At 49.2% G+C, this 8798-nt stretch overlaps 1 protein-coding gene across 2 annotated transcripts in view; it reads left to right on the top strand.

The window, feature by feature from the left end:
* Positions 1-5355: 5355 nt before the first annotated feature.
* ZNF592 (zinc finger protein 592) overlaps positions 5356-8798 on the top strand; it is a 34201-nt gene continuing 30758 nt past the window's right edge. For both annotated transcript variants that reach the window (XM_079317915.1, XM_079317916.1), the window contains exon 1: positions 5356-5459. The gene's annotated coding sequence lies outside the window, so the exon portion shown is untranslated. The remainder of the gene's footprint in view (positions 5460-8798) is intronic.

Genomic DNA, 8798 nt, shown 5'->3' with positions numbered 1-8798 from the left:
TGACAAGGGAAAGGACAGAGGACAGGCAGGCTGAAGATACAGTCAGTGCAAGAGATCCTCACTCCAAGACAAACATTGAGGGGCTGGAGCATGTCCAGAGCCAGGAGGAGAGCTGGGCAACGGTCTGGAGCAGCTGAGGGAGTTGGGTAGGGGGCTCAGCCTAGAGGAGGAGAGGCTCAGAGGGGGCCTTCATGTGCTCTGTGACTGCCAGACAAGAGGGTGCAGCCAGGTGGGGATATAGCACTGCTCTCATGGAACAAGGGATAGGATGAGAGGAGACTGACTCAAGCTGTACCAGGGGAAGTTTAGATTGGATATTGTGGGAAAAGTTCTTCACAGGAAAAGTGGTCAGGCATTGGTACAGATTGCCCAGGGCAGTGGTGGAGTCACCATCCCTGGAAGTGTTCAAAAGATATGTGGATATGGCACTTGAGGGTGTGGTTTAGTGGTGGACTGGCAGCTGGGCTCAATGATCTTAGATAATTTCATGATCCTATGGTTCTATAAGATGTTTCATCCCCTGTTAATATGATGGTAGAGCACTGGCTCCTGCAAATGTGACACTGAAATGGCAGCATTGTGAGTGTGGGGCAGCTCACTTTGGCATCTGGGGTCCTCATCACAGCAGGGCACAACACAAAATCCATTTTTCTGAGGAGCTGAGGGACAAGGGATGTTTTTCCCAGACCTGGCTCACGTCCAGGCCATTGGGCATTGCTGGAAGAGAAGGGGGTAGCTTCTGCTCTGTCACTGCAGTCACCTCTCTGCCAGTCTGCTTTATTCTTCTGTGTCACTTCATATAAATGATAAAATATTAAATCAGATAAATACCTCTAACCTTTCTGGTTGATAAGAAAAGATATTGCTCAGCCTCCTAAAGTGCCTCATTTTTTGCTGGAAAATGCTAATGGCATTATATAAAGGTTATTTCAGCCTCCTTTCAAATCTGGAGATGTGGCAAAACAATCATGATGCCCTTTGTTTATGCCTTTTTAATGACTGCTTTTACCTTCAGGTATTTGAGGCTTCTGCATCTTTTCTGGTGATCCTCTGGGAAGTCCTTGGACTGCTTTTTTGTGAAAACTTCCTGAGGAATGTAAATATGCCTGTGATTTTAGAGGTCTTTATGCATTATGGGGCAACAGTTTGTTTTACCATAGTCTTTACCACAGCCTGCAGTGTAATCTGGGCTCCCATGCTTGAAGCACTTCTTCCCACTGACCTTGGTGTCTCCATGTTGTTTTCCTCATGTGTTTTCACTTCCTCTTCTTCTCTGACTAGAAGAAAAACTGTTGCTCGAGGTGACTTTGCCAACAAGTTCCACTAATTCAAAGATTCTTGCAGGATTTGGCAGCGTTGAGAGGTTGATCTCGGTCTAAGTTGTGTCAGAAAGTCAGTCACCATGTTTTTGCTGCCAGCCATGTGCCATGCCCTCCCCCAGGCCAAAAACCAGACTGTGCCAAATCAACACACACTCCAGGAAACAAAGTAAGTCCCTATTTAATGCTCATCCATTGCCATGATTTGGCATCAGCCCATCTGAACTCCTCCTGTAGGACATTCAGAAAAATGTCACAACCCCACAGCACATCAGCAAACTCCAGTGGCTTCTTTTGGGCCATTCAGTGGCTGGAACAAAAATACTGTCCCAGACACACATGGTTCCTGTGTCATGGAGAGGAAGAAGTGCAGAAGCTCTTTCTGAGGTTCCTGTGTGAGGCATATCCTTTTCAAGGAATGTGAAATATAGCAGTAGGGCCAGAGGAAATGGCTTCAAGTTGCACCAGAGGAGGTTTAGGCTGGATATTAGGAGAGATTTCTTCACTGGACATTCTGACATGGAAAGATGCTCCAGGAGAAGATGACACATGCTACCTCCCAAAGAGCCCAATTCCTTTATTACCCTGTTCCTTCCTACCTCAACCTACTTATCTACCTGGAGGTTATAATTTTATCCCGTATACCTCATTGTAATTTTATTCTTTGACTTCATCAATGCTTTAACAAGCCCTACTTACCTCTTTCATAGGAAGAGATTTTATGATCCACAATGCAATAAGGCTGCTTATTCATTGCTGGCTCCTCTGCACTCTTTTCCCTCACAGGAAATGCTGCTGTTTCCCAGTAGGCTGCAATGAGAGTGCTGAGCACATTTCTCTGCTGCACTGGCATGAGTCAATACGAGTTCAACCTTTGGAAAATTGTTTCTTGAAGGCCAGAGACATTTGTTTGTCCTACAGTTAAACATCTTTCACTGACACATCAGAGCCACCACAGCCCATTGCTCAGTGTCCTGAGTGACAGCCCAGCTTAACTGAGGCCCCATGGATGCCTAACAGGATGAAAAAAGGGCACAAAAGGCTCCAATGTCTGCAGTTAGTGGGGTTGATGGAGGCCCACATTTGAAAACTTCATTTTCAGATGACTTTTGACTGTGCTATTACAGTGCTTTGTCAGCACTGTCTGTCATGTTTTTCAGGCATAAAAAGAATTTTCTTCTTAACAAATCTTACAATTGTTTTCTTTTTTTTCTTTCCTGAAAAGTCCATTTGTTACACCATGTTATGGTTTCCTATCCTTTTTCCCTTCTCTCAAAGCTCAGTTTGATGAAAAGATTCATTACCCTGCACTTCTTATGACACCCTGTGTGCTGATGGGACTTGGAGCAACCTGGTGGAAAGTGTCCCTGCCTGTGACAGTGAGTGGAGCAAAATGAGCCTTAAGGTCCTTCCAAGCCAAACCATACCATTCTGGGATTCTATGACTTTCTAACTTTTAGGAAATTGATATTGCATCTAATATTACTTCTCAGGAGCTGCAGCCCTGCAACATGTGGATGACAGCTGTGACCTCTCCAGGGGAGTAATTCCTGCTGAATAATTCCAGCCAGTCTCCAGTAAGCCTTTCACAGGAACTGTGTCCTGTGGGCACCAGTATGGGCTGCCCCCTTGGGCAGAGGATGCAGAACTAAAGGGGTACAAGGGCCAAAAGCAAGGCAGGAATGAGAGACAACACAGAAGGGAGAGAAGATACAGGAGATGCAGGAGGAAGAGAAGGTGCAGGTGAAATAGGTAAACAGAGGTGATGCAGGAGGCACAGGACATGTAGGAGGCTGAAGCTGCAGTGACTGTCTACATTTATCCCCCTGCAGTAGATATGGGGGGCTCTGCCCTTGTGTGAAACAATGCAAGATGCAAAGTTGAAGGCTACATCAGGGTGCTCCAAGACCTGTTCAGCCTTGGGCACTTCCAGGAGTGGGGATTCCACAACTTTTACAAAACAAGTCTAAAGGGGCAAATTTAAATGTTAAAAGAAAAGCAAAGAGAAGGAAGATATTGTGCTTCCAGATTTGTCAAATCACCACACTGGACTAAAAATAAGAAAAGGAATACGATTTTTAGGTCATGCTGAAAGACATAGGCTCTCCTTAGAGTGTTTTGTGTATCTTCTGTCTTGAGGAAGGGATCCCAGCCACTCCAGGGCTGTCTCTCCTCCTTGGCCATCTGAGGGATGGAGCTAAATTCCCATTGGTATTACATTTCGTAATTATCACAATCCTTTCGACTTGTTCAGGACTGTGACAGTAAATTGTGTAACAAATGTCAGCTCTCTTACTAGATACAATTTAGAGGTTTTCGAAGAGATGTGTTAAAATTACAGGCAACAGTTGCAATTTTGAAAATGTTTTCCCTTTGTGACTCACTTTATCCTTTTGCTTGGAAACTGGCTATCTCCTCCAAAAGGAGAAAGGGATGACACTGATTCAGAAATCAAGGATGTGAGGCTACATGTGTCAGTTAGAAAAAAAGATTTTTTTTGCCCATGGTGACGAAGAAAAAAAAAATTATTTAGATGAGAAGCTAAGGTATGAGCAATGCTGTATGCCTGGTACGGGAGGTAGATGGTTAAAATAGTTCATGGGAAGACAACCTCAAGAAATACAGTTTATTTATTACAATAGGAGTGTGCACATCCACACCTCAATACAAAATGCTTCACAGCATCCCAAAGTACTTGAAGTTGGAAAAGAACTCCTGAGATCATCTGGTCCAGCCTCAAGCTGGGCCAGCTAATGCTGGCTGCTCAGAAAATCCTGACTGCTTTTGAACGCCTCCAAGGATGGAGATTCCACAGCCTCCCTGGGCAGCCTGTGCCAGCCTGTGGTTACCATCACAGGGAAAAAGCATTTCCTGATGTGGCTCAGTGTGTGCCCATGGCCTCCAGTCCTGGCACTGGGCATCACTGGGAGGAAGCTGGCTCCTTCCCCTTTGCACCCTCCCTGCAGGTTGTTGGCATTGATGAGCCCTCCCCGAGCCTGCTCTTCCATAGGATGAACAGCCCCAGCTCTCTCAGCCTTTCCTTACAGGGGAACCACTTCACCATCTCCATGGCACTCACTGGACTCTCTCCAGTATGTCCATGTCTCTCTTGTGCTGAGGAGCCCAGAACTGGACAAGGGTGGAGAACAAACAACATCCACCACTCTCTTTTCATCTCCTGAACTTGCCATAAAATCGGTTTGGTTTGGAAAGAGCCTTAAAGTTCATCCTGTTCCATGGGCAGGGACTCCTTGCACTAGACCAGGCTCTCTAAGGCCCATCCAGCCTGGCTTGGGCCCTGCCAGGGATGGGACGGGCACAGCTTATCTGGGTAACCAAGAAGGCCTCACTACCCTCACAGTGAAGAATGTCCCCCGGAACTTTAACCTAAACCTATCGTTCTAATAGTTTTGATGCAGAGGGCATCAGGTTATCGGGATGGAAGTCCTTTGTTACCTGCGCTGGCAGAGCCCAGTTAGCTCCTTGTCCTCGCTGTGTTTGGAAGCGGCTCCAGGGGTTATGGGCTCTGTGGCCTGGCCGGGGGTCGGGGTGAGGCTCCCAGCCTGCAGCTCCGCACACCTTCGCTCTCGCTCTGTGTGAGTCCATGGGTGTCATAGTGAATAAACCGCATCAGGGTGGGTGTGGGACGCAGCGAGGAAGGAGCTGAATGAAGGCACGGAGCGGGGACTGAAGCGAGAGCCGTTCGCGGGGCGGATTTCGGTGAGGAAACCTCAGAACAGCGGGAGCGCGGGGCCCCGGCGGCTGACGGGGCAGCGGGGCCGGGCCGGGGCTGGAGCTGGAGCTGGAGCTGGGGCCAAGCGGAGACGGAGCGAGTGTCTGTGGCGGGGAAGGGAAGGGAAGGGAAGGGAAGGGAAGGGAAGGGAAGGGAAGGGAAGGGAAGGGAAGGGAAGGGAAGGGAAGGGAAGGGAAGGGAAGGGAAGGGAAGGGAAGGGAAGGGAAGGGAAGGGAAGGGAAGGGAAGGGAAGGGAAGGGAAGGGAGGCGGTTCCGCCGTGCCCGCCCCGCCCCCGGCCCCGCCCCCGGCCCCACCCGCCGCCGCCGCCGCCATGTTGCGGCCGTTGGTGCCCGGTGCGGGGTGAGGCCGCGCGGGCCCGGTGGGCCCGGAGGAGCTGCCTGCGTGGGTGAGTCCTGCCCGCCCGCCCGGGCCCGCACGGCCGGCCCGCCCCTCCCGCTGCCCTCCGCCCTCCCGCGCTCCCTCCCTCCCTCCCGCCGGCGCCGCGGCCGGGCGGTGCTGCCGCCCCGCGGGCAGGGCGGGCGGCCCCGCCGCCGGCGCGCCGAGCGCTGCCTGCTCGCACCGGCTCTTCCGGCCCGCAGGCCGCCGCCGCCGCTCCCCGCTCTTCAGTCTCTGCCCCGGACGGGCTGCGGTGCCCGCGGCGGCCCGGCCCGGCGGCACCGGGACAAACAAAGTTGGGCGGGCGGCCCACGTGCGGCGGGGCCGGGCCGGGCCGGGCTGTCAGCGCGGGGGGCGGCCGGGCCGGCCTTTGTCTCGGGTGGGGACGCGTGGGGTGAGGGTGCCGTGTCGTGGTGCGCGCGTGGGTGTGTGCCTCGGTGTGTGTAGGAGTGCCCCGGGCCGGGCCGGTCCCCAGCCGCGCGGCCTCGGTCGCGCTGAGCCGCCCCGGGCTCATCAAACTTTGGCGGGTGTTGCAGCCCCGGCTCCCGCTGCCCCTGAGCCGCCCTCCGCTGTGGCCCTGGGCCCGCTGCGGCTGCCCCGTGCCTTCCCCCAGCCCTGACAGCCGCTGCTTCCCCATCCCGAGCCTTCCCCGCGCCTCCCGCTGTCCCTGCCTTCCCATGGGATTCCAGTGTCATGCTGTCTCTGCATCCCCTCCCAGAGACACCAGCCCTTGGCAGATGTTTTCCCTTGTACTCTGTTGTTTTGCAGAATTACCAATATTTGGTAATGGCAGTGTACATGATAAATAATTCCCTACAGCAGGGAATTAGAATTAGATGGTTATCAAGGTCCCTTCCAACCCAAGCCATCCTATGATTAATTTCCTGGTATATCTGGGGTTTCATGCTTCACTATTAAGTGGCAATCTCAAACCTCCTCCTTAGTTTGAAAGCCGCAGAACATCTACTTCCAGTTTCCCAAAGTCCCTGGGAATAACACTGCTAGCAAAAGGTTTGTATGGAGTGAGTGCAGGATGTGGGTCCTGTGGTGCCTCTCCTTGACTTTGAAGCTCATCCGTAGCAGATGGCCCTGGGATTTCACATCCTTCCCCAGGGCTTTTTTGGATGGCTTGGAGCCTTTTAGGTTTCCTGATTCCTGGAGAAATGTGCTATAGTGAGGCTGAATTTGCCCACTGAAATATACTCTTTATTCCATAAGTCCTTCTTCTTTGCTCATGTTATTCACCTCTTCTACTGCTTTGCCAATCTCAACCTCCTCATGCTTTCATTGGATTCCAAGCTTGGATTTCCAGTCCTTTGCACAAGAATAATGGATTAAGGATAAAGGTCTTTCTTTTTTTTTTTTTTTAAGCTTTCCTCACAAACTAGTTTACATAATTTTTTGAATATCCATTTTCTGTTATCTTTGATCAGAGGTAAACATTGTTAATTCAGTTTAAATTTACATTATTTAAAAACCAGTTCTTTCCATAAGATACTTATTGTCCAGAATCTGGGTCAAAACTTAGTTTATTCTGAGAAAGTGTAGCTTTGTGTAGGACAAGTTTAAGATGCAGTTTTGTGGAGAAATATTTGGATAGAGACTTGTGCCCTCATGATTGCAAAGATCGTAAAATGGTGTTTTATAAGAGTCAAAGGTGAACACACATGCTTCTGAAAAAGTAAGGTTTCATCCAAGAAAAGGACATTTGGAGATGCTACAGATACGTGGGATTTATTTTGTCTTGCATTTTAAAACACAGATGCAGAGGTGTTCTGTACTAGATCATGCCAGATCATGGAATGAAATGTCTTCCTTTGGAAGGATTTATGTGCCAGAAATTTTGGGAGCTGTTTGGTGCCTAGCTCTCTCCCAGCTGGTACAAGTTTTCCTACCCAAACTAATGGAAAGTTTCATGTCCATGCCTTTGTCAACTATTGTCACCTGTGTTATTTCCAAGGTGCTTATCAAGTGCTGGATGTGGAGTGTGTGGATAATTTGGGCTTCCAGGGATTTTATGCCCAGCTGTGGTTCCTTGAGGGACGTGGTTGTAAATTATTGCATAGCCTTCTATGGACCTTCATATTTGTGGTTTAATTTAAGAATGAGTTTAAGTTCAGCCCCAGCAAACCACCTTTAAGCCAAGTAAATCTCTGCAGAATGTTTTGCAGTAGATTAACTGAAGCAGCACCTCTGGGACTTGTCTGGAGGAACTGCTGAGCTCAAGCTCAAAGACCACTGTGTCCCTGTGCTCCATTCTGAAGTGATTTCTCCTGGCCCAGGAGTTGTTCCCCAGTTCAGCAGCCAGAAGGGTTGAGCTTTGTTTAGTTTAAATGTGATGCTTGACAAACTTCTAAACTGAATAATGACAACAGCCTTAAATCAGGCCCTTTTTGAGAAGGCATCAGATGGCTTCTCTCTCTCCCTCTGCCTTGGCCCATGTCCTCCTCTCTGCCTGCACCTCTCCTCCCAGTTCTTCCCTGTTGTCCTGGAATCCTGCCACCCCCTCAGTCTCCCTTGCTTGCTGCTGGCTTTAGCAGCATTGTTGCAGCCCAGGTCAAGTGTGGCAGGACTTACCTTGCCTGTGGATGTTCCTTGCCAAGCAGGAAGTGGTGCCCTACTAGTTCTGTTGACACATTTTGGTTTTTTCCCCCTCCCCCACCTGCAGCATGCACTAGTTCACATAAATTTGGAGTTTAAGTAAAATATATTAAAAGAATGACTCATTAAATGTTTGTGAAGTCTCTGAATTGTACCAGCTTGAAAATATTTTGGTTTAACAGTGTAAATTCAGTATCCCTGACGGTAGTGAACACAAATGTTCTAGCAATTCTGTGCTGTCAGTTTTCATGCATCTCATCAGTGCTTGATTATTCCTGTGGTAGGTTGCTGTGTTGAGTGTTCCAAGTCCCCACTTCCTTTCTGAAAGGCTTAGAAAGAAAGAGCTGGCTGGGAACACAATTTCTTCTTACAATTTGGATATAGTTCTTTATTCTATCTTTGGACAGTTTTTGCTTCACATCCTAATTAAGGATTGCCCCTGTTTCAAATAAGCCTTCTTGGAACTGTTGTATTGGAATATTTACTGAAGACTTCTATTACTTGAGTTGCTCGGGGTAGGGAGTCATCTCACTTGTCAGGTCTGTGTCTCTTGGGGCACCTCTTTGCCCCTGCCTTTCTTCCTTGAGAAAGGACTGAGTTCTTCATATGTGACAGTCTGTTGAGAAATCAGCAGTGATTTCTCCTATTAGCTCTACAAAAACCCCAGCCAAACAAAAGAACCCCTCTGCTAATGTACTTCAGAACCTTCTGTTGAGGCTCGTGATGATGGCTGGCTTTGGATTAGTGG

This window comes from Erithacus rubecula (assembly GCF_903797595.1).
Source record: "Erithacus rubecula genome assembly, chromosome: 14".
Classification (NCBI taxonomy): Eukaryota; Metazoa; Chordata; class Aves; order Passeriformes; family Muscicapidae; genus Erithacus; species Erithacus rubecula.
This window is presented reverse-complemented; position numbering and strand designations above follow the sequence as displayed.